Genomic DNA, 20,165 nt, shown 5'->3' on the forward strand with positions numbered 1-20,165 from the left:
TCTTCCCACTAGCATAAGGCTTTTGTGTATCAGCCATTACACTGCTTCAGAGTCTGTAATTTCGGGTCTATCTCATCTTCCTCCTCTTTAAAAACTAATTTTATTCAACACAGAAATAGCTATTTTCCCCAAACACTTTTATCAGAGGCATAAATCTTGCATAACAGACTTCAAGCACAATTTTGGTGCAAAGTACACTAATGTAAATAAATAGCAACTAAATTGGTGGAGTAATGTCAGTGCAGCTATGATCAAAGTCAGATTGCTATCTCCAGAACACTGCATTTGCCCCGAAATGTCATCTCGAAGCCTACCAAATGGGGAAGGGACAGCTGCGTTCCTTATAAAACCTCCACACTCCAAGGAATGTAAATAAGGGATATTGTTAAAGCGAAAGACCTAGTTAAAGCTTTACATTTGTAATGTTTAAAAGGTTTTCCCCTCCTTTTTGTATCTTTAATCAAAGGTTATAAATGTTTAAATGATGGCCGTTGCCATGGAAATGGGCAGGCCAGGATCTCTCTGTGGGAACCTCAAAGCCTCCTCCACCGCCTAGCGCTGCGTAATGACAGGGTCACATTAACACCTCTGACTCTCAAAGCCCATTTGTTGCATGGAAATTAACACAGCTGACTCCATTCACCTTCTGCAGGCAAACATTAACTGCTCCTGCTGAACCCACTTCCTGCCGCCCTTGCCCCTTCCCGGACACGCGCCCGGTCCATGCCAGCACCATCGTTTCAGCAGCAGCAAATCCATCCCCAGCGCCCTCTCCAAACGCCAACCAGAAACCCAGAGTGCAACGGGATGCTTCACGTGATCAAAGGCATCACTCCACAATCTGTGAAGAATTTATTTTTTTTTTCCAAAGCTACTGAAATGCAACAAATTTGCATCCTCTTCTAGAGGATGGAGGCATAGCTCTGAAGAAAAACAGAGGCAGACATGCAGTGACAGGAACTGAACCTCTCATAAAAGCCAACAATTAAATTAAAGAACAGAAGACAGGCTCTGAATAATGGTTACTTTTTTTCCCCTGGTGACTATCAGTGCTAAAGCAGGAAAAAGAAGTTCTTAAAAACCTCAGTGGAATTCCTGATTATCAGCATGCATCATTAGACGTGCAATCAATTTATGCACATGGGAGGCCCATTTCAGGGCAAATGTAAGCAGATACTTCAAAAAAAATTTTTTTTTTTAAATCCAGATAAGCAAATTCATCCATTTTAGAATATATACATATCAGTATCTTCATACTGTGAGCAAACGCTAATCCAAGATTTAATATGCAGGCATTTGATTCATATAGTATGAACTGTATGTGGAGTTATTTCATTCAGCCTCTGCCAATGCAATAGTAAATTCCTCTGACATGTAGAGTGTGTGAGAATCAAAATATACTTAGTTACTTCTTTGTGTATTTGAAAAAAAATATTTGCGTAGCATCTACCCTTGTTGAAGGCAATTAGTCAAATATCTTAACCGGAATGCTGTAAATGTATCCGTACGGATGGGGTTTTCTTTATTATTATTATTTAATTCTTCTGGGAGATAGAATTGCACAGAGAGGAAAGCTCTTAAGCCTACGAAAAGGCCTGTCTTACATATTTATCATACAATCCCTCAAAACTAATTCCTGTGCAAAGGAAGTGAAATGAAAAGGCCATTATGTGTCCCACTTACCTAGAAGATAATCAGGATGACCTTTCAGAGCAGTTTATCAATTCCACTGACACCTGGAGTAAAGACATTGTCATATTCAACTGGACAGTGAATTTATTTCAGTAGGGCCCAGCACCTAGGCTTGTTAACTGCAAATTTTTGACAACCCTAATAATTTCAAGAACAAAAAGATGGTTATTTTCTCTCACCTAAATAAGACTAGATTTTAACAGGAAAAATAAATAAATAATGTAATTCTTACTCTGGTTCAACTGACAGATACTTTTCAGTGAGTTTGCTTTTTTTTTTTTTTTTAAATTAGTTCCATCAAAGGTGTTAATTTTCTTTACACCTGGAGTTGTGATGGACGACTCACTTTCTGACAAATAGATCCTTCAGGTAGGGTAGATCTGCAAGACAAATACAGAGGGGGAATCTGTGTGCTTATACATACACATCTTTAGCAAATCCTTAGTAATTATGCAACTGCCGGGCAGAAACAAGAACGCCAAAGTCTTTGCCTCTGGTCACTTCATGCACTTTTTTTTTTTTTTTTTTTAAATCAAAAACACAGAAGTGTGGGAGAGAAGAAAGCTCTGCTAGCCTGACATCACTCCGGCAGACTTCTACATCCGAAATGACAACCGAGAGCGTTACTGAGCTTTTGTATTCACTCCAGCTTTTCTGCTGATGAATTTTGGGAGAAGCTGGGAGGGTGCACTCAAGAGGGAACCCCATCGTGCAGGGAAAGCTCTGCAGGCGTACCCCAAAGGCAGCAATGCTGCACCACGCAGACGCATGAGAGGGGCCTGGGCCGTCGATTACGAGCTCCTGCCTGCAGCAGGCTCCTCTGTTTTCAAAGGCTTTGCAGACAACTGTTACTGCGCTCAGATCAAATACAGATTTACAGGCAGAAACATCTCACGACCCACACTACGACGTCTGGCAAGAATTAGGAAGGCCACGAGGAAAATACAAGCTGGGGCTTAGAGGGAAGCGTAGTAAATGTACTGTTAGGACAGGCTGGAAAAAGACTGTCCATATTCCCAGCAGGTCCAGTGGGAGGTATGCCCTCCTTCCACAAGCTGTGCCCTTCCAGCACCCCAAAAAAGTGGTTTCACCAAGTGGACATGTTCTCCTTGTGCTAACAGCTGGGGCTTTGCTTGCCATAGGCGATCCATAACACAGCTCCTGAATAAACTCGAGCACTGAAGGATAAGGTAAAGTGCACAGGTTATTTTTGATATGCAATATTGATGCATGTTCCTTTCGCTCTGGATTAAGCAGCGGCTAGAGATCCAGAGAGCAAGCCAGCGCTACCCACGTGCACGTGACAGCTTCGCACACCAGCGGGCACAGCAGGTTTATTCTTTCCTACTTCTACAGGTTGCAACAGAACACGTTTCACAGAGTTAAATTACCACATCTCACGTGTCCTCACAGAAACTTCACACAGCCTATGTTATACTAAATGATGTAAGAAACAGATAGCTGCTTCTGAAGCAGTTCCAGCTTGGGGGTTTAACCACTGCAAGCCTCAGGAAAGCCAAGCACAAGCTCACGGATCTGGTTTATGACATAGATTCATAGGACACTTTTTTGAGAACAAAGTCCGCATAGTTCCACTCTCCCCAAAGCACATCACATTTAAAATGGGAGAATTGAAACATAAATCCAAGACCTTTCACATCTCTAGGCCTCTCCCCTACATCCTGCATTGTTTTTCCAGTAGCAGCCAACTATAATGTATTATCTCTTTCAGTGAAAATGCGAACAAAGACATTCTTTTAAAAAAAATTAGCCTCCACTTTTCTATGCGTCCCTTTGTATATACAATGACAAAGTTCAGAGAGCATCATTTGTTTATGAAAAAAAAAATCAAGTACAACTGAGCATATACATATAAAAAGCAATCATCTGGGGCAAGAATAATGCCTGCTTTATATCAGGGGAAGGAGGAAAAACTCAGCAGAAACACAGCTACAGGCTGCCCTGGAAAACTACTCCCGAACAAAGTGAGAGCTATAATCACGTTTCATGCATTTCTCCCCCTTTTCCTCCTGCCCTGCCACTCGCGGAGCAGGCAGTACCTCCCCACGGCACCTCACCTTGCTCCTGCAGTCCCCCTCCTACGTGAGGGCGAAAGGCTTGCAGGAGTTCCTGCTCCCCTGCCCGCTCTCCCAGCGGAAACACTCTCCTCTATACGCCCTGCCTCGCTTTGCGCATCATCTTCTGTCCCCCAGCCCAGCGAGCAGATGCACTCAGGACCACTTTGGCTTCCCAGCCCAGTAACTCCAGGCACTCCTGGTCAGCTCCATGGAAGAGCTCCATCACGTACAAGTCCGGTCGGCATGCACGTCATCCTCTTCCTCCTCCTCCTCACGGTGCCGAAAGCATGCTCTGAGGAGAATGGGCAAGTAGCACGCAGCCGGCCTGCCCTCGCAATGAGGCCAACAGGTACTGATTTCGCAGCACGGCATTCAATCCTCTTTGGCCTGCCTCATATATAGGCTAACACTAATTTTTTAAGAGGATCAAGGCAGAAAGTGCCTTGTGGATAATGGGTTCACTGCTGTACGCGAACAGAGAGAAAAAGAAACAGGTGGAAGAGGTGGGAAAGACTGCAAGATGATCATTATTTCCATATCGTTAACAGACTTGGTCAAAACTTGATACAAGGTTTTCAATTAACTTTATTTACTGCCCTCAGAAGGCTTTCTTATCTGCTCACACTGACAGTCCAAGTTCATGTTAATTTGCCACCTGTTTTGTTTCCCCTTAGTACTTCTAGACTACGTTCTTACAGCTCAAGTGTGCTGCTTTGTGCTTCGAAACACCTACCGTCAAAAATCTGGGAACTGCAGTGCCGCCAACACACATGCCCCCTCACAGCAAATACTACATATAAATATATAGTTATGTATTTTTTCCTACCTCTCTCACTCTCCTCCCTGTCCAAAAAGTACCAACAGGATCAAAACTGAATGTCTGCTTATTGACTCATGCCATTTTCCGAAATCTGCCTGTGCTGCCAGTTCTGCTAGCTCTCCGGGCAGCAGAACTTTCAGCACTCACAGGCTCCTTGAGGCACTGGATGCCAAAAAGCCACTCTGCAGCCACTTTGTCCCCCTGGAAACAAGACCCTGGAGAAACCAGCAGGACCTCCCCTGCTCTTTTTGATATGCTTCCACCCATCTTCCTTAGGGACTCCGAGCATAGGGCTGCGCAAAGCCAGGTGATGACAGCCTTACAAAAAGCTTCATCATCGTCATCAGAGAAACAGAGAGCGAGAAAGGAAGAGGGGAGAGCTTCAGAGAGAGCACAACCAGGTGCAGGAGGCAGAAGCACATACAGGTGTGCCCCTCTTGGGCCAGCCAGCAGCCCAGCTGGGCGCATCTTTCTTCAGCAGGCAGCAGCAGAGGACCAGGCACAAGAAACAACATCCCCGAGGTGTTCGGTATCACCACAATGGTGAAGATTGAACACTCATCTTAAACTTCCAGCACAGGAATTTACACGCAGGTGCTAAAATAAAAGAAAGAACCTTTGAAGGATGCACAAGGGAAGTTTATGATCTGTTTTCCTTCTTTTTGTTGCCACCCCTAAAACACCACCCTCTCTGTCATGTGCTACCAGGAACGCACTGCTCTGTTTCATGAGTTTTTCCAAAAGTAAGCCATGCTGAAGAATTATCTCGCAGCTGTGTCTTTAATTAAACTTTAGAGGAAGGCGTAGTAGGGTAGCATCCATTCACAAATAACACTTCCATGGTCGCACGCCTTCAGAAATGACTTTTCAACTCATTTAAATCACAGAATAATCTGAGCTTTTGCAAGATCCAACATTTGGAAGCATCAAAGGCTTACAAGAAGTGTTACTAAATCTTGGCAATTACATCTCCCTTCCCTCATCACTATCCATTTCAAGCTATCTTTGCAGAGCAAAAGAAGGGATAACCCATCTCATCCTTGGACTCTGATGGGAGATGACTTGCCTTGGACCTATGTGACCTGGTGGCAGGGCGTCAGCTCGTCCCTCACCCTCGTGGGACCGCAGCCTATGTGGTGTAACGCTGCAGCTGCAGCCACGCAGGCAGGCTCAGGAAAGGTTATCGAGCATTTTGTGTGATAGCTGCTTGCACGGGGGGAGGAGAGGGCCCCGACTCATACCACCAGCGAAGGGAAGGAGCACAGCACATCAGAGGACACCTCCGAGCACACCTGTATGCACGCTGCCCAAAGAAGCCGCCCATCAGCCCCGCGGCTCTGAACCAGAGCTGTCCTCAAAGGCTGACAGCACATGGCTCCCTTCGGCGGGGAACGAGCTACCACCCTCCCTCCCCACCAGCCACCCGGGCCTTTTGTTTCTATTTCAAACCACACGAAAAGGAGACACGAAATTCAGCTGCAGACCTGCCTGGGTCAGTACGAGGGCTGGCAGCTCTCGCCAACACCCTCAACGCATCTCTGGGTGCGCACAGCTTTTTTTTTTTTTTTTTGGGGGGGGGGGGGGGGGGGGTGCACTATTTGCTCCCGTGGCTGAGAAGTCCCGCTGGAGACAGGCTTCATCTGCCAGCGCAGCTCCACAGCAGCAGAGCCTGGTTTCTACCCGTGGCCAGCATGCATGCAGACACCTCGCTGCCGGCTGGCTTCTGGGGGCAGCGGCGCTGCGGGAAGGAGCGCCCAGCGCCCACCCGCACCCTGCCAACACCCCCGCCCGTCCCGGGGGCCTCGCAGGGCAGCAGGCTCGGGCGGGAGGGCAGGGGCAGGAGGGCAGGGGGGTGTCCGGCCAACAAGTGCCCGCTGCGGGGTGGGCGCCACGAAATGGAGCCGGGCTCCCAGGGCACCCGCAGCGGGCAGGGGACGGGCGAGGGGACAGCCGGGGACAGCGCGGGGCGAGCAGCAGCCGCCCGCACCCCCACCCACCCCAGCAGCAGGTGCAGCGCCCCCAGCCCACGCGTGCCCGTGGGTGGGGGTCTCCCCGCCGCAGGCCCCGGCACCCACCTCGGCTCGGCTCGGCTCGGCTCGGCTCGGCGGCTGCAGCCGCCCTGCTCCTGCTCCGGCTCCTGCTCCGGCTCCGGCTCCTGCGGCCCCGCTGCGAGCCCTGACCCCGCGCCGGGCGCTGCTCTACCTGCGGCGGCGCGGAGCCGAGCGGGGCTGGGCCGGGCCGGGCTGCCGGGGACGGGGGGGGGCTGCCCGCATCGCCCGGCCCCCGCCCGCCTCGGCGCCTCCCCGCCGTGGGGTGAGCCCCCGCAGCCCCCTCCTCCCGGCGGCGAAGAGGAGGAGGAGGAGGAGGAGGGGAGGAAGGAGGAGGAGGAGGAGGAGGGCCGGGTGCCCGCGTGTAACAAGTTTGGGTTGCCCCGCAGTATGGCGGCCGCCCGGGCTGTGGTTGTGTTCCCCCTGCAGGGCGGCAGGCGAGGCCCAGCGCCTGCCGTTTGTGAGGGGCACGGCGGGGAAACGCCACCGACACCAACAGGCTGGGTCAGCGCAGCCCCCCGCAGCCCCTCAGGATCACACACCACCGGGGCGCCAGGTCCGGGGCCTCCCTCGGGAAGCGAGCACCACAGCCGGGCAGGAGAGCGTGGGGAGGTGCTGTCCTCGGCAGGGCGAGGGGCACGTCCCACCCTTTACCTGTCCGCAGCGTGGAAAAGGGTCGCGCAGCTGGGCAGGAGAACCCCCAGTGCAAATGCAGTGGCAGGGTGAAAAATCTGTATAGCGTATCGCGTTTTATTTGGGGAATTTGCTGCGATTTATGCCGGCAAAAGGAGTAAGCTGCGTCTCCTCTGGGACTGGCTGCGGGTATTAATAGACCAGCAAAACCTTTCCAGCGTAGACAAGGCTAAGCAACTCCTGAGGGATACAGCTACGAAATGATATTCCGAGGGAAGAAACAAAGATGTTTCTTAATCCCTTTTGCATTGTGCGAATTCCAGGCTGAGGCAGTTCTCAGCACAGAGCAGGAAAAGCACAGGGGTTTTGTCAGGTTTCCCCAGGGAGCTCCCGCTCTGTACAGACATCCCCAAACCCAGAGCAGTGCAAAGGAAGAAGTGAAGGCTAGCACCCAGGCAAAATGCCCACTGCTGCCACTGTCTCTATCCGGGTTAGATTTCATGACCTTTAAGACTGGAGCTGTTCCTCTGTATAGCAATAGTTTTCAGTCTCCGTCCTGGGTACAGCTTGTGGAGTTTTTTGGTATGTCTCGCAGACTGAAAGGTCGGATGTGAAACAGGGTATTGGTGTCTGGATTCAGAACCTCCCTTCAGGTAAAACATGCTACCAACAGGGATTTGCTGAGACGTAGAAAAAGCCCTAACAAAAATGGGAACATTAAACAAGCAGCAGCGATCACACCACTCACAATTCCTATCAGTTCCCATTCGAACATCTTTCACAGTACTTAAACACAAATGGCTTCCTAGACATGATGGACTTAAATCTGGGAGGTTTTCCAAAGATCTGTAACGTTAGTCTGGATTGCATGTGAAGTAGTGGTATAGGGCTAAAGACGCTGATCCTCACGGTAATTATAACTGAATTTGTTTTGCTAAAAATGATCAGCATCTGTCAAATACTACATGCTGCAGCAGTGAGATCATATAATGAACAGCTATTAATGAATGTCCAGAGCAACTTTATAATGGCTATTCCAAAGATATGCATGAAACATGCTTTTTAAAAGCTCCATTAAAAGCATAATAAAGTATAATCTTCAAGAGTACATATAATGTATGCGGTGAAGTAATGATATGTAAAGAGTACCTCAGTCTTAATATACCTAGATCTGAAATCATGTTCTGGGGAATATACGCATGGGCATTTTACTCCTAAGCTAGCTGTATCAAATCTGTGCTGGGGAAAGAAAAAGGCAATTAAGCAAGGAAAAGTTAAAGAAAGCATTAACAACTGGCTGTGCTCTTGAAACCAAAGTCCTTAATTAAGCTCAGGAAGAAACAAGCTGCAGGGTGGAAGATACCAGAGGAGAGAGCAGGGAATGAAAGGAAGACTGAAGCTGGCCCGGAAGCTAGGTCTGAAGCTGGGCATGGAGAAGTTCAAGAGTGAGTGAGTGAACAGGTGGTGGGTATTTAGTAAGTCGGTGAAAGGGGCAGTGAGCGTGTCTGGAGGTTTGCAGACCAATATATAATGCAATGAATAGGTCAGCAGCAGAGTACGTGAGAGAATGAATGGGTGAGAGAATAAAAGAATAAATAGTCGGGTTGAATGTATGTGAACAATTCCAAACAAAGTCAGAGTTTCAAGCTATACTGTTTTATAGCTATATAGCTGTGATGCCGTGACTTTTCAGATCATTTGTCACTGATACCAGTGCTAGAGGAAAGCAACCTGCATTACTAAAAACAACAACAAACCAACAAAACAACCAACCAGCCAACAAACAAACACACAAATAAAAAAAAAACTCACCACCTTTTCAACTAACAATCTTGGAAAATTACCAAAGTATTGATTTTAAATACACTTTGTAGTTACAGTAGTAAAAATAGCTTTGGAAACCTCAGTACAGAAAAGTAAGCAGACAAAAGGCACTCAGAAGCATACAAGCACTGTCCAGTATGTTCATGTTGCTTAACATTACCATTTTTAAAACACTAGTGACTGACACAGCTAAAATTATTTGCAGAATAGGAAAATACCATTAACTCTTCATCCCAGCTAGGAAGAGGATGAGGATGCACAATAACTCGAAGTGAATTATGCAAGATTATACAGTAAGTCAGTGGCAGAACCATAAGCAGATAAAACCATGACCTTTTACTTCTCTATATTCCCGATCAGGCAGAGAAAATGCCCTGCCATTCACTTTTGCAATTACAGAGGCAGTGGAACTAAATTATAATAGTCAAGGGGTGTTATCTCCTAACCCTGTAGGGGTTTTTTTGGTCTAAACTCTTCCTATGTCATTATGGATAAACACAGCAATTATGTATAGGATACACTCCAAGACTTTAAAACTGTCTCTGCATTTACCATGTGCCTGTTTGTATGTCTAAGACAGAAGTAGAAGGAGGAAAGTAGGTGCTGCACTGAGGCATCTGCATTTAGACGGTGTGCAGCAGAGGAAGTGTGTGACTGGATGGCACGGGAAAGGAGCATCTCTTTGTCCTCTTTTGGTCCATCTAGCACCCCATGCTGACCGCAGAGAATAGTTTTCTTTCCTTATCTTTTTATTTCGTAGTCTGGAATAACAAATTTAGTGGAGCAGCACTGGCAGTTAGTGTCTGACCAAGGGAGAAAAGAGTTATCTGTCATCCAGTCTCCATGAAAGCCCCCTGCAAAGCGTGCTAACAGTTTTGCTGAAGGGATGGGGGACAGGTTGAATTTAGGGAAGGATGCCAAGGTGATAGGAATTCCCTCATTCTGATTCTGTGTAAGAGTCCATAATTTACAACAAGAACTCACTAGCAAAGTATGTTACTGGCGCATTTTGCTCACAGACAAAGCAGCAACAGCTAAAACAAATGTGTTAAGTGTCATGTATAAGTGTTCAAACTCTGACCATTTAATTCTTATTTAAGCAGCTAATTAAGTCAAGTTACTTGCATGGGTACAAAAGGAAGAATCTTACCACTTGACTGGTCTTCTCATAGCAGCTAGCATGGAAAGATGTAGGATCAACAGTCAATGAATGATAAATGAATGATAAAAGACACTTCATCCACGATACACAGTGGGGAAAGTGCATGGGTAGTAGAGGATGCACGATGTGTTTATTAATGAGAAAAATAATAAAAAAGGTGTCAGCAGTGCTTGCCTCAAGGGACAAGGCCTATGAGGCAACATTAATAATGTAGTACAGGAAGAATAATGAAGAAACTAAAACTCAATATATTGTTTTTCTTCCGTCTTGAAAATGTGATTGCATTTCCAAAAAGACCAAAGTTAATGAAAATTTTAAAATGCAGTCATCACCAATCATGTGAATTATCTTCCTTTAAATGTTTTTCACACAAGTCAATATCAAACTGCGGATGTGGGATAACTGTGCTAGCCATGAAGAAGCGTGAATCCAGAAAGGTAACAAACGTGTTTTGTTGTTAACACAGGAAAAGCAAATGTAGGGTATGACGATAATGGAGGAAGACAATTACAAACTTTATACTAAGCTTTCAGTCTTCCTATATAAACCCTACATTTTTATTGTCTGCATTATTGCAAGTTTTATACTTTCCACAATCATTTTTATAGACTAGTAACTTCATGCCACAGTTCACAAAAAGAAACTAAGAAATGGAATTACAAAGGATTTGTCTGGTGGCCAACTATACTTTAAAATTTACTAGCCCCAGACCTGTCTCTGTTATACAGAGTGAAGAGTTTGCATAGCATAACACTATAATCCTGTTTCTTTCCACACATAACAGTTTATGAAGAGAGGATCACTTGACTGGTTAGATTCTTTGACTTATACCAGTGCCTGTAACTTATGCTAAATTACCCAACTAAAGCCTGTAGGCTCCGAGTCTGGATGTGGATAAGCAAAGAATATTGACTTAAAAACACGTATCTTGTAGCTGCTGCTGTTCTGCTGGACATCTTCCTCAAATAATGTACAAGGCAATGAATGCCTGACAACACTCAGGCAACCACAAACCTACAAAATAGGAAGTCAGCAATGGAAATATACTGTGAATAAAACATGAAAGCAGACTCCAGTTCTCTCCTTCTGTGCCCTCTTCCTTTTTTTTATTTTTATTTTTTAATTTTTTATTTTGTGTGTGCATGTATGTGCGCTGGCATCCCCTGTCCCTCTCACTCCAAAAGAATGCAAAAACCTGATGTGATTTGCTGCCTGAACTAGGCTGCCCTAATAAGCACCCCTTTGCTGAAGCTAAGCCAGGTCATGGTTTCTCAGTATGATGTTACAGAGACATTTCTTTCCTTCTCTACAGTAAGGTTTCAGTTTCCACCAGTTGCTCCTATTAGATTTCTGTTATTTCGTATGGAGAACAATAGCTAAGGATCCAATTGCCTCAGCATTATAAATTAAATAAAAGGACACACAGCTCAGGAGAGGATGGGATTTTCTAAGATGATATAAGTAATTTGCAGCTAGCAAGAACCTCTTGGGAACATGTCACTGTTCCAGAGAATGAGGAAAAAAATGCAAATAAAGGATAGAGTGGAAGGGATCAAGGATAATCTTTGACAAGAGACTTATAAAGCCATAAAAGATCACTTTGGTGTGTAGAAACTAGGAAAATTGTATATCTTTTCTATGAGTTGCTTGACAATCAAAGTGAGCGAAAGTGCAGAATATCAGAATTCATATCTGTAACTGTGTCCTGTCTCCTCCACAAATGAAACAAATGCAAAGCTCTTGCTTACTGCATTTAATGTACACTGGGCATTCTGGTACACAGTGCAAAAAATGTCTTTTAGCTATCTCAAACATCCCCCCTTAGAAGAGGAAGAAGAGGAAACAAGTTTTGTTGTAGAGCAAGCTGGGAATTTTTTTATATAACCCTGGAAAATTTCCATTGGTTCACATCAAAACCATTCAAAAGGAGAAAGTTCCAGCTACTATGATTAAATATTTATTTTGTGCTTAGGCTTATCAAGAAAGAGATCCTTAGCCAAAAGTTTTTTATACTGAAAGACTTCAGGTTTTACTTTCCCTGGTTAACTGTAAAAAAAAAATAAAGAAAAAAAAAAAAAAAGAAGAAATAAAAATCATGAGATGTAAATAAAACAAATTGATTAACCATTTCCCTGGGAATGATGTCTCTATCCCTTTCCTGGCTTTGAGTTGGTAGCACTTTATTGTCTTGGAAACCTGTCTGGGCCCGGAGAGGAGTCCCCATCTCTGATGGGTGTTCCAGCAGAGGAGAGGTATGGGACCAGGCGTGGGAGAGCCTCAGGCATGGGAGAACTGCACCTCATGGCGTGTGCAGAAGTGGAGGAGCTGCCCCAAGCCTCTCTGCTGCCTTTGGATTCAGTCTGCTGCTGTCAGCTGTGGCTGCGTCCAACTCAGCTCTAACCCACAAGGAGGAGTGTCATAATATTTACTCTTTCTTTTTCTATTTGTTTAATGCTTTAAATTTCTAATTATTCTAAGATAACAGAGATAAGAAAAAGGCTGAGGAAAATGTCAACATTAAGGACATTATAAGCTGATAATCACTGCTGTTTTTCTTGGCTTTAGGAATAAAAAAAAGGTAGAGAAAAAAAAAGTCTGGTAGAAAGAAAGCATCTCTATTAAGAAAGAAAGAAAGAAAGAAAGAAAGAAAGAAAGAAAGAAAGAAAGAAAGAAGGAAGGAAGGAAGGAAGGAAGGAAGGAAGGAAGGAAGGAAGGAAGGAAGGAAGGAAGGAAGGAAGGAAGGAAGGAAGGAAGGAAAGAAAGAAAGAAAGAAAGAAAGAAAGAAAGAAAGAAAGAAAGAAAGAAAGAAAGAAAGAAAGAAAGAAAGAAAGAAAGAAAAAGAAAGAAAGAAAAAGAGAAAGAAAGAAAGAAAGAAAGAAAGAAAGAAAGAAAGAAAGAAAGAAAGAAAGAAAGAAAGAAAGAAAGAAAGAAAGAAAGAAAGAAAGAAAGAAAGAGGTAGAGAAAAAAAGATTGATTGGGTACAAATGTCAGAAAAATAAAATGACTCAGCTAGGCCTGTTATTTATATGTTTCTCACATATGAAATACATTTTTGCACTGATACAAGGAGAAAGATAAGGAATGTTCTACAATTTGGAGCGATAAAGAAAATTCGCTCACAGACTTCTAGGGTTTTGAAGCTGCTTTCAAGGCCTGTTGTTTCTGGCTCTTATATGTAACTTCAGTGTTAGGGCAGGCCTGGATTTTCCACCTTCTGCCATTTGTTGCACGATATGCCTAGAGGCAGACATTTTAAAGCGAGGCTTTTTTAGCATTGCTGGAGTACATTGCTATTGTGTATTCACACCATCTCTACTGTGTACATTCCTTTACTGGAAAAAAAAAAAAAAAAAAAAAAAAAAAAAAAAAAGTACGTGATCCTATAGCAAAGGATAAGAAAATTGTATTTATTGCTCTGCTTGTCCATTTTTCCTGTAACCTTGCACCTGCACAAATAGCTTAATCGGAGACAGTCTGAATGTATTTCAGTGATCACTATCATATCTGTCCCTTCCAGGCACCATCACACTGCACACTGATCCCCTGGGCTGCCCGGCTGGCGCTCGCTGACCTAGTGCAGAGCCCAGCCTTGTTTCTTTCACTGCAGTCAGACATCCAAGGTTAGTCGCTTGGACATCCTTGCATGCATAACAGACAAGGAATTCTGGTAATATGAAGTGATTAGATATCATGAAATGATGAAGCAGCAAACAGCATCCAGAGAGCAGCTCACGATTCTACGCGAAGCAAAGAACAATGCAAATGCAAACATGGTAAAGTCCCCGCAGTTTTTTCGGGAATAAGTTTCATAACCATCAGGTCAGAGACCTGCCTAAGTGCAGATCCTAACAACAGACTTGGATTGCACATTTCTGCAGTAACTGACCAGTGACAAGCTCAGGAAAAGGGTCCCGTGGACAAGGATGAGAAGCCACATTACCTCCAACTTCAGTGCAACAGACCAGTGACAAAATATTCACTTGTACCATATCTTTGTTAAAGTTTCATGTCATCTGATTATTTCCTGTGGGGAAAATGGGATAACCAACAGCTGTCCCAAGGGGTTTTAACCCATTTGGTACCATTGCTAGTTTGATGTGCCTGTGCCGTTCAGAGACCCTTCTGCCTGTGTGAAGGGGCCTGGGGAGCACTGCCAGCTTGGCTCCTGCACCACCACAGCCTGAGCAAAACTCTGACCTGGCACCAAGGAGCAATGTCCTAGGGCAGATTGCTTCACCCCTGGCAAAAATACAGATGTAGAGGACGACTTGTTCCTCCTGGGTGACTGCTCCCTTCTCAGCAGGGTTTGCAAGAATCTTTGCAAGGGCAGCCTTCTTCGCCGAGGTTCGGTGCACATGGAAACAGTGCGGGACAATGCTGTTATTGGAAAGCAGCCTTTCAGTTTTCCCGTAGTTTTCCCAAGCACTCCCCTGTTCTTATCTGGGTTTTAGGGAAGACTCTTGGCCAGTTTCTGGCTGCTGTATGACCAACAGGGGCAGCAGGGACTTCAGCGGGAATTGGCCTTCTGATGACTAGCTGGAAATCTACCCAAAGGTAAAAGGCAGCTACGGACACTAAAAAAAAAAGTAGATGCATTACAATTCTGAGAAATCAAAATGTTTTTTTTTGTCCACATACTTAACGCTCCTTCTGGTGTTTCAGACCAAGCAAATTAAATTAAGAAACCACACGAGATATTTCAGTGTGATATGCAGTCAGCCCCAGTGACTGACTTAGGGCAAGCAGCTTGTGAAGGCTTAAAGGCAGTTTTGGAGCACCAGTTAATAACCAATTTGAACCCGTTTGAGCTAGGGCATATTTATTTATTCATTCATTCATTCATTCATTCATTCATTCATTCATTCATTCATTCATTTATTTTTAAATAGACGAAGTTCATTGCTGTCACCAGTGTATGGGGAAGTAGGTTGACAGAAGAGCCAAAACAGCCTGTCCACACCTCCTGTCCCTGACAGCCCTTGTGCAACTTAGGGGCCTCTGTGCTTCCACCTTCCTCCTATCCTCGGACATTCATTTGACCTTTATGGGGCCAGATTTCCGAAATGACCGAAAGCAATACGGACTCCTAGTCAATAGGCATGCTTGTTGTGCTTGTTTCGTAATCTGAATGGAGGTAGGACGTGCTCTTGGGCTCACAAAACACCAAAATGTATCCGCCAACCAGAACTAATTCACAATATGAATTAATTAATGAGAAGTAGAAGCCAGATTAGGATAAAAACGACACGATTTTTCACCCTTTATTGTGTATTGCTCCTCCCTGTTCTCAGAACAGCTCAGAAGGAGTTGCAGGAACTGTGATTTGCATTGCTTGGTCTTGTTTATACATGTTGTTAAACCACTCTTCATGCGGGTTTAGTTACACCCTGTACTGACACCCATAATAAATGAAGGATTTTATGAGGCAGCGTAGGAAATGCAGAGCCCTAAGTACTAGGGCTTTTGCCATAGATAACAGAACAGCTCAGATCGCAGTGAGCTGCAACACTCCCCTCTTTCTCTTCATAGATTAAAGATGATTGATCGCTCAGGCTCACCCTTTGTATCACAGAGGTCAGAGCATTTCAGCCAGGGATTCCTGCAGCCCATGCAGATGATAAGCACTGTGCGTTTTTCCTGGAGCACAGTACAGGTAATCTTGTTTGAAGGCAGAATAAAAATGGCAGTATGCAGCAGCTCTCTCCTCCGGGTCCAAATTGAAATACCATGTTTTATGGTGTGGGAAGCTCGTCCGGCTGTTATTCAAAGTGCATGTAATTGCTTCTCACACTGCTGCTTTGAAGGAGAGGATGTCAAGTTTTCATGATTATCTGTCCAGCACAATTCACAGACATAAAAGGAGCATACAAATGTATGCACACGGATATACATACCCACCACACAAGATTACTATTCATCTTGCTCTCTTACTTTCAAATGCCAGAAAGCACAAGAAATGCCATCCTGGTGTATACATAGCCTTGTAAACAAAAACAAAAAAAAAAAAAAACAAAACAAACAAAAAAAAAAAAGGATTGCATACAGTAAAATAACTCAGCACAAAGCTCAAGGGAACGATGGTTTGATTGTTGGTTTCCCCCCCACACCCTGCCATGGAGCCTGCAAGTCTGAAAACCAAACACATGTGGGAATCACACAGATTTCCTACATGAATGGTAATTCTGCAAGAGCTGGTCTAACAGCAGCGCTGCCCTGAGAGCTAACCAGCCTATTTGCAGGATCTCAGCAGCATGTGATCGGTTTAAACCGTGGGGGCATCAAGTTATGACCAACTGGACACCTTTTTTTTACTGCACGTGAGAAAATTGTGACAACCCTCATTGCCTTGCACTTCCTTCCACTGCAGAGCCGCAGCACCACAAGCCACCGCGCTCTGTTGCTGGAGGTAGCAATAAGCTTAGGCAGCTTAGCCCAGTCCAGGTAACGAAATTACTTGTCACAATTCAGTTCACCCTGGTCAGTGCCCTCAGCCTCCATTTGGAGAATAATTTTCCTGAAAGCAACTGTTCTCAAAGCTCAGCAATACCATCCCTTGCCTCCCGCTAGCTTTTGTAGCAATAAAAGCCCTTATTTCCTTTTTCATTAAATAAAGTATCTCACAAAGCCAAAATGTCAATGCTTTAATGGTATTAGAAAGAAAGAACAATGCGTTTGGCTCTAGCCTCACAGACAAAAATACCAATCAGACCAGAGAGAGCAGAGGAAAAAGGAAGGTGCAGAGATAACTCTTTAGGCACGAAGCTGTCGTAAGCACTCAATCACTCGCTGAACCCGGACGCAAACACGTCTTCCCTAATGGAAATATTATCACACCCTGTAGCTGCTTTATTGCTAGTCACACTGGCTCTCCACTGGCACACAAAATACAGTGAGTTCCTCCCCAGAGGAGCTCCCAGCCTACGTCCCCCTGCCCTGGATATTGGCACGGGTGAGGCCACCACATGTTGGTGACAGTCCCAGCTCCACTCCTGGCTCTCTACCCTGAAATCAGCTGCTCGTGACCGGTGCCCCACCACACACTATACTTTCTCCTAGTTGAGGTGTCTGTTTTTGGTGAGTTTCTTCTGCTTTTTAAGCTGTGTTTTTTTCCTGGGTGGCTTACAGCAAAACCGGTGGAGTGGTCTCACCCCCCGGGAGCAGGCGGCGAGAACACCTGCGGGCAGCATTGCCACCAAAGGCTCTGTGTCATGAAACTGCAGCCCAAGTAATTATGCTTTTGTCAGCAGTTCTCTTGATTTCATGGATTAGCACAAGGAAGACAGGCCATACTAGAAAGATCAAGGGCTGTGATGATTAAGGAGTTAATTAGGGAAGTCTGAAGTTCTCGGTACCTTCCTGGCTCCTGCTAGACCCATGGTTGCTGTAGGGACGTGAGAAGGGCTGTGTGGAGAAGGCCAGGAGGTGAAGCTGGGTGTGAAACCAGTGCCCTGCAAATGTCGGGGCACTCAGGGCCCAGGAAGAGCTGCCTGGAAAGTCCAAGCCTGTGCCTGGGAGAGAGGCTGCACTCCTCTGACAGCCCTCCTGCTTCACCCTGCCGACTCAGCTGTCCTGTTTATGCATTCCTGGGCGCCTTTATCCTGCTCTGCAAGGGCTGGGGTGGCTTCTTATCAAACTAATTTCCCATCTTTCAGAAACTGTTGTTCATCAGTAATGCAGAAAAGTTTCCCATGCGCTACGGCCTTGTAAAAGGAATTGGTGCTGACGGCAAGAAATGCCACATGATGTTCTCTTCCCAGGAAGACGGTGCGTCTCCCCACTGCCAGTTTTCAAACACATTCTCATTTCTCAAGTGAAGTGTTGCAGTAGGAAGATGCAGGCCGAGCTCAGAAATCAATGTCTGCTGATACATGTGCTGCTCCTCTGGGAACTTGTTGGCATGAACCAGCATGATGATAAATAGGGGGGATGATGTACGGTCAGCTTTTGTAGAAAGCAGCTATGTTGTGATATTATTTATGCAGCACCAGACAATGGTAAGAATGACTTGTCCCTGCGAAAAGTATTTTGGTATAGTTTAATTGTACTCAGCACGCAGATGTGTGCAATTACTGCCTGAACCAGAATCAACAATACAAAAATCTCTGTTTATTGCTAGCCCGTTATGGTGGAGGCTAAACTATTTGTTCTCCCAATTTATTTATAAACATCCTTGATCCTTCTTGCTAGAAGAGGGATAAAGTTCTTACTCAACATAAGTGTTCTGCATTACTCCATCTTCATTTTCTTTACACAGTGTCAGGCTTCCATCCTACATGCACGCTGCAAATAAAATAACTCCCAGCCCAACTCCTCAGTCCCCGCTGGGTTAACTACACAAAATTGCTGCTGCTAAGTGGTAAGCAGCCAAAAAGTGCTTTAACCCTTCCAGAGAAGGCCCATATCTGTATTCCTTTTGAAAGAACATTGTTATTTCTAAATAAACCATTGTACTTTTGTTAAATGCTTTATGAATGTAATGTCAGTTACAGAAGATGATTTTTTTTTTTTTTTAAAGAAGCTTAAACTGTTAAAGAGGCACTGAATAATGCATAAAATGCTGCACTTAGCTTTGCCATTTTCATGAAGGAAGTATGTGGCAAAACAATTTCTTTTCTTGCTATTTTAAAAAGTATAACATTTTGGTTTTAGGGGTTTTCTCTTTGGAAGAACAGCCCAGCACAGAAGCTTTGAATTTGCACAGAGATGCTCTGTCAGACTGGTGAAGCGCCCTCTCATTTGTGAAATATGTTTCCTTTTCAGAAAAAAATAAATGAGAAAGAAACATCTCCAAGACAGATGTGTGCTTCAGTGTGCTGTTAGTCTGGCTGCCATACAGAGGTATATGTAGTCTGTGAAGCATCACAGGAAGATTTCCTTTTTCCACCCAAGAACTTAATCTCTGTAAAATCAACCTTCAGCAGCAAATGAAATTTTGCAGTGCTGCCTGTCTGCAGATTGCCCAGAAAGACTTTCAGAAGAGCTTTTGTGAGCTTTTTCATTTTCTGACTTCTTGTGCTTCTGCTTTTATTCAGAATATCTTTTGTTAAATTTTTTGCACTTTCTGAATTTTGGTGCTTCTTCCTCTGGCATCGCCCACTTTCCCAAAAGGCAGTGTGGAAGCACAGGTATGTTACTTGGCGGAGACAGGGACTGCCTCTGGCCCAGCTCTTTTCAGAGCTCCTGCTGGTCATTGCTGGGGCAATCAGGTAAAAACAAAAGTCTAAATTTTAATTTAGGGCCTCCCTCCGTCCTCCCCTCTCACCGTCCCCAAATCCAGCAGGGCGCTCTCCACCTGGACAAGTGCCCCTTTGTGGGGGTCCTGCGCAAGGCCATGGTGCAGGGCATATGGGGACAGGGTGGAGGGTGGCCCAGGGAGGGAGAACAGCGGGGAGAAGTTGTTCCTGCACTTGAGCTGTGCCTGGCTGCAGTCTATTTTCGAGTAGCAGCCTGCTGTCCGCCTTTGTTGTGCAGCCAGGCAGGCTGGGCCGGCCAAGCCGCAGCAGAAGCGTGAACTTTGCTCGTTCCCGTTTTTGGGGGAATTAGCTGAAAAGCCTTCCTGGCTATGTAAGTGCTTTATTGTAAGCTGGGGAGGCGAGATGGGGAAGCATTGTGTTAGGAATCACATCAACTCAATACTAGTTGAATGGTTTAGCTGAAGTAACTAAAATATAAAACGGCACCTAACACTGTCCACTGTTAATCGCCATGAGTACATAAGGATAGTTATGTTTCGGATGCTGTTAGCAGGTCAGGTTGCAGGGATGTTAGTCAGCCTAACAAACACATGTGTTCTTCCAAATGTAGGAGCTACGGTGATAGAAATAATGTTGTCAATATGTGGGGGAAAAAAAACCAACAAATGCACCTTACATTCTTAACCATTTAATTCTCTTACAAAATTTTCAGAA

At 45.0% G+C, this 20,165-nt stretch overlaps 1 protein-coding gene across 6 annotated transcripts in view; it reads right to left on the reverse strand.

Moving 5' to 3' along the window:
- SEMA4D (semaphorin 4D) overlaps positions 1–7,016 on the reverse strand; it is a 98,018-nt gene extending 91,002 nt beyond the window's left edge. For 5 of the 6 annotated variants that reach the window (XM_082783352.1, XM_082783351.1, XM_082783353.1 and 2 more), the window contains exon 1: positions 6,666–7,016. The gene's annotated coding sequence lies outside the window, so the exon portion shown is untranslated. Of the gene's footprint in view, positions 1–1,683; positions 1,737–6,665 lie in introns of all 6 variants that reach the window. The other variant, XM_082783348.1, reaches the window with a different exon arrangement.
- Between the last annotated feature and the right edge of the window lie 13,149 nt (positions 7,017–20,165).

Source organism: Aythya marila, assembly GCF_965140915.1.
Source record: "Aythya marila genome assembly, chromosome: Z".
Classification (NCBI taxonomy): Eukaryota; Metazoa; Chordata; class Aves; order Anseriformes; family Anatidae; genus Aythya; species Aythya marila.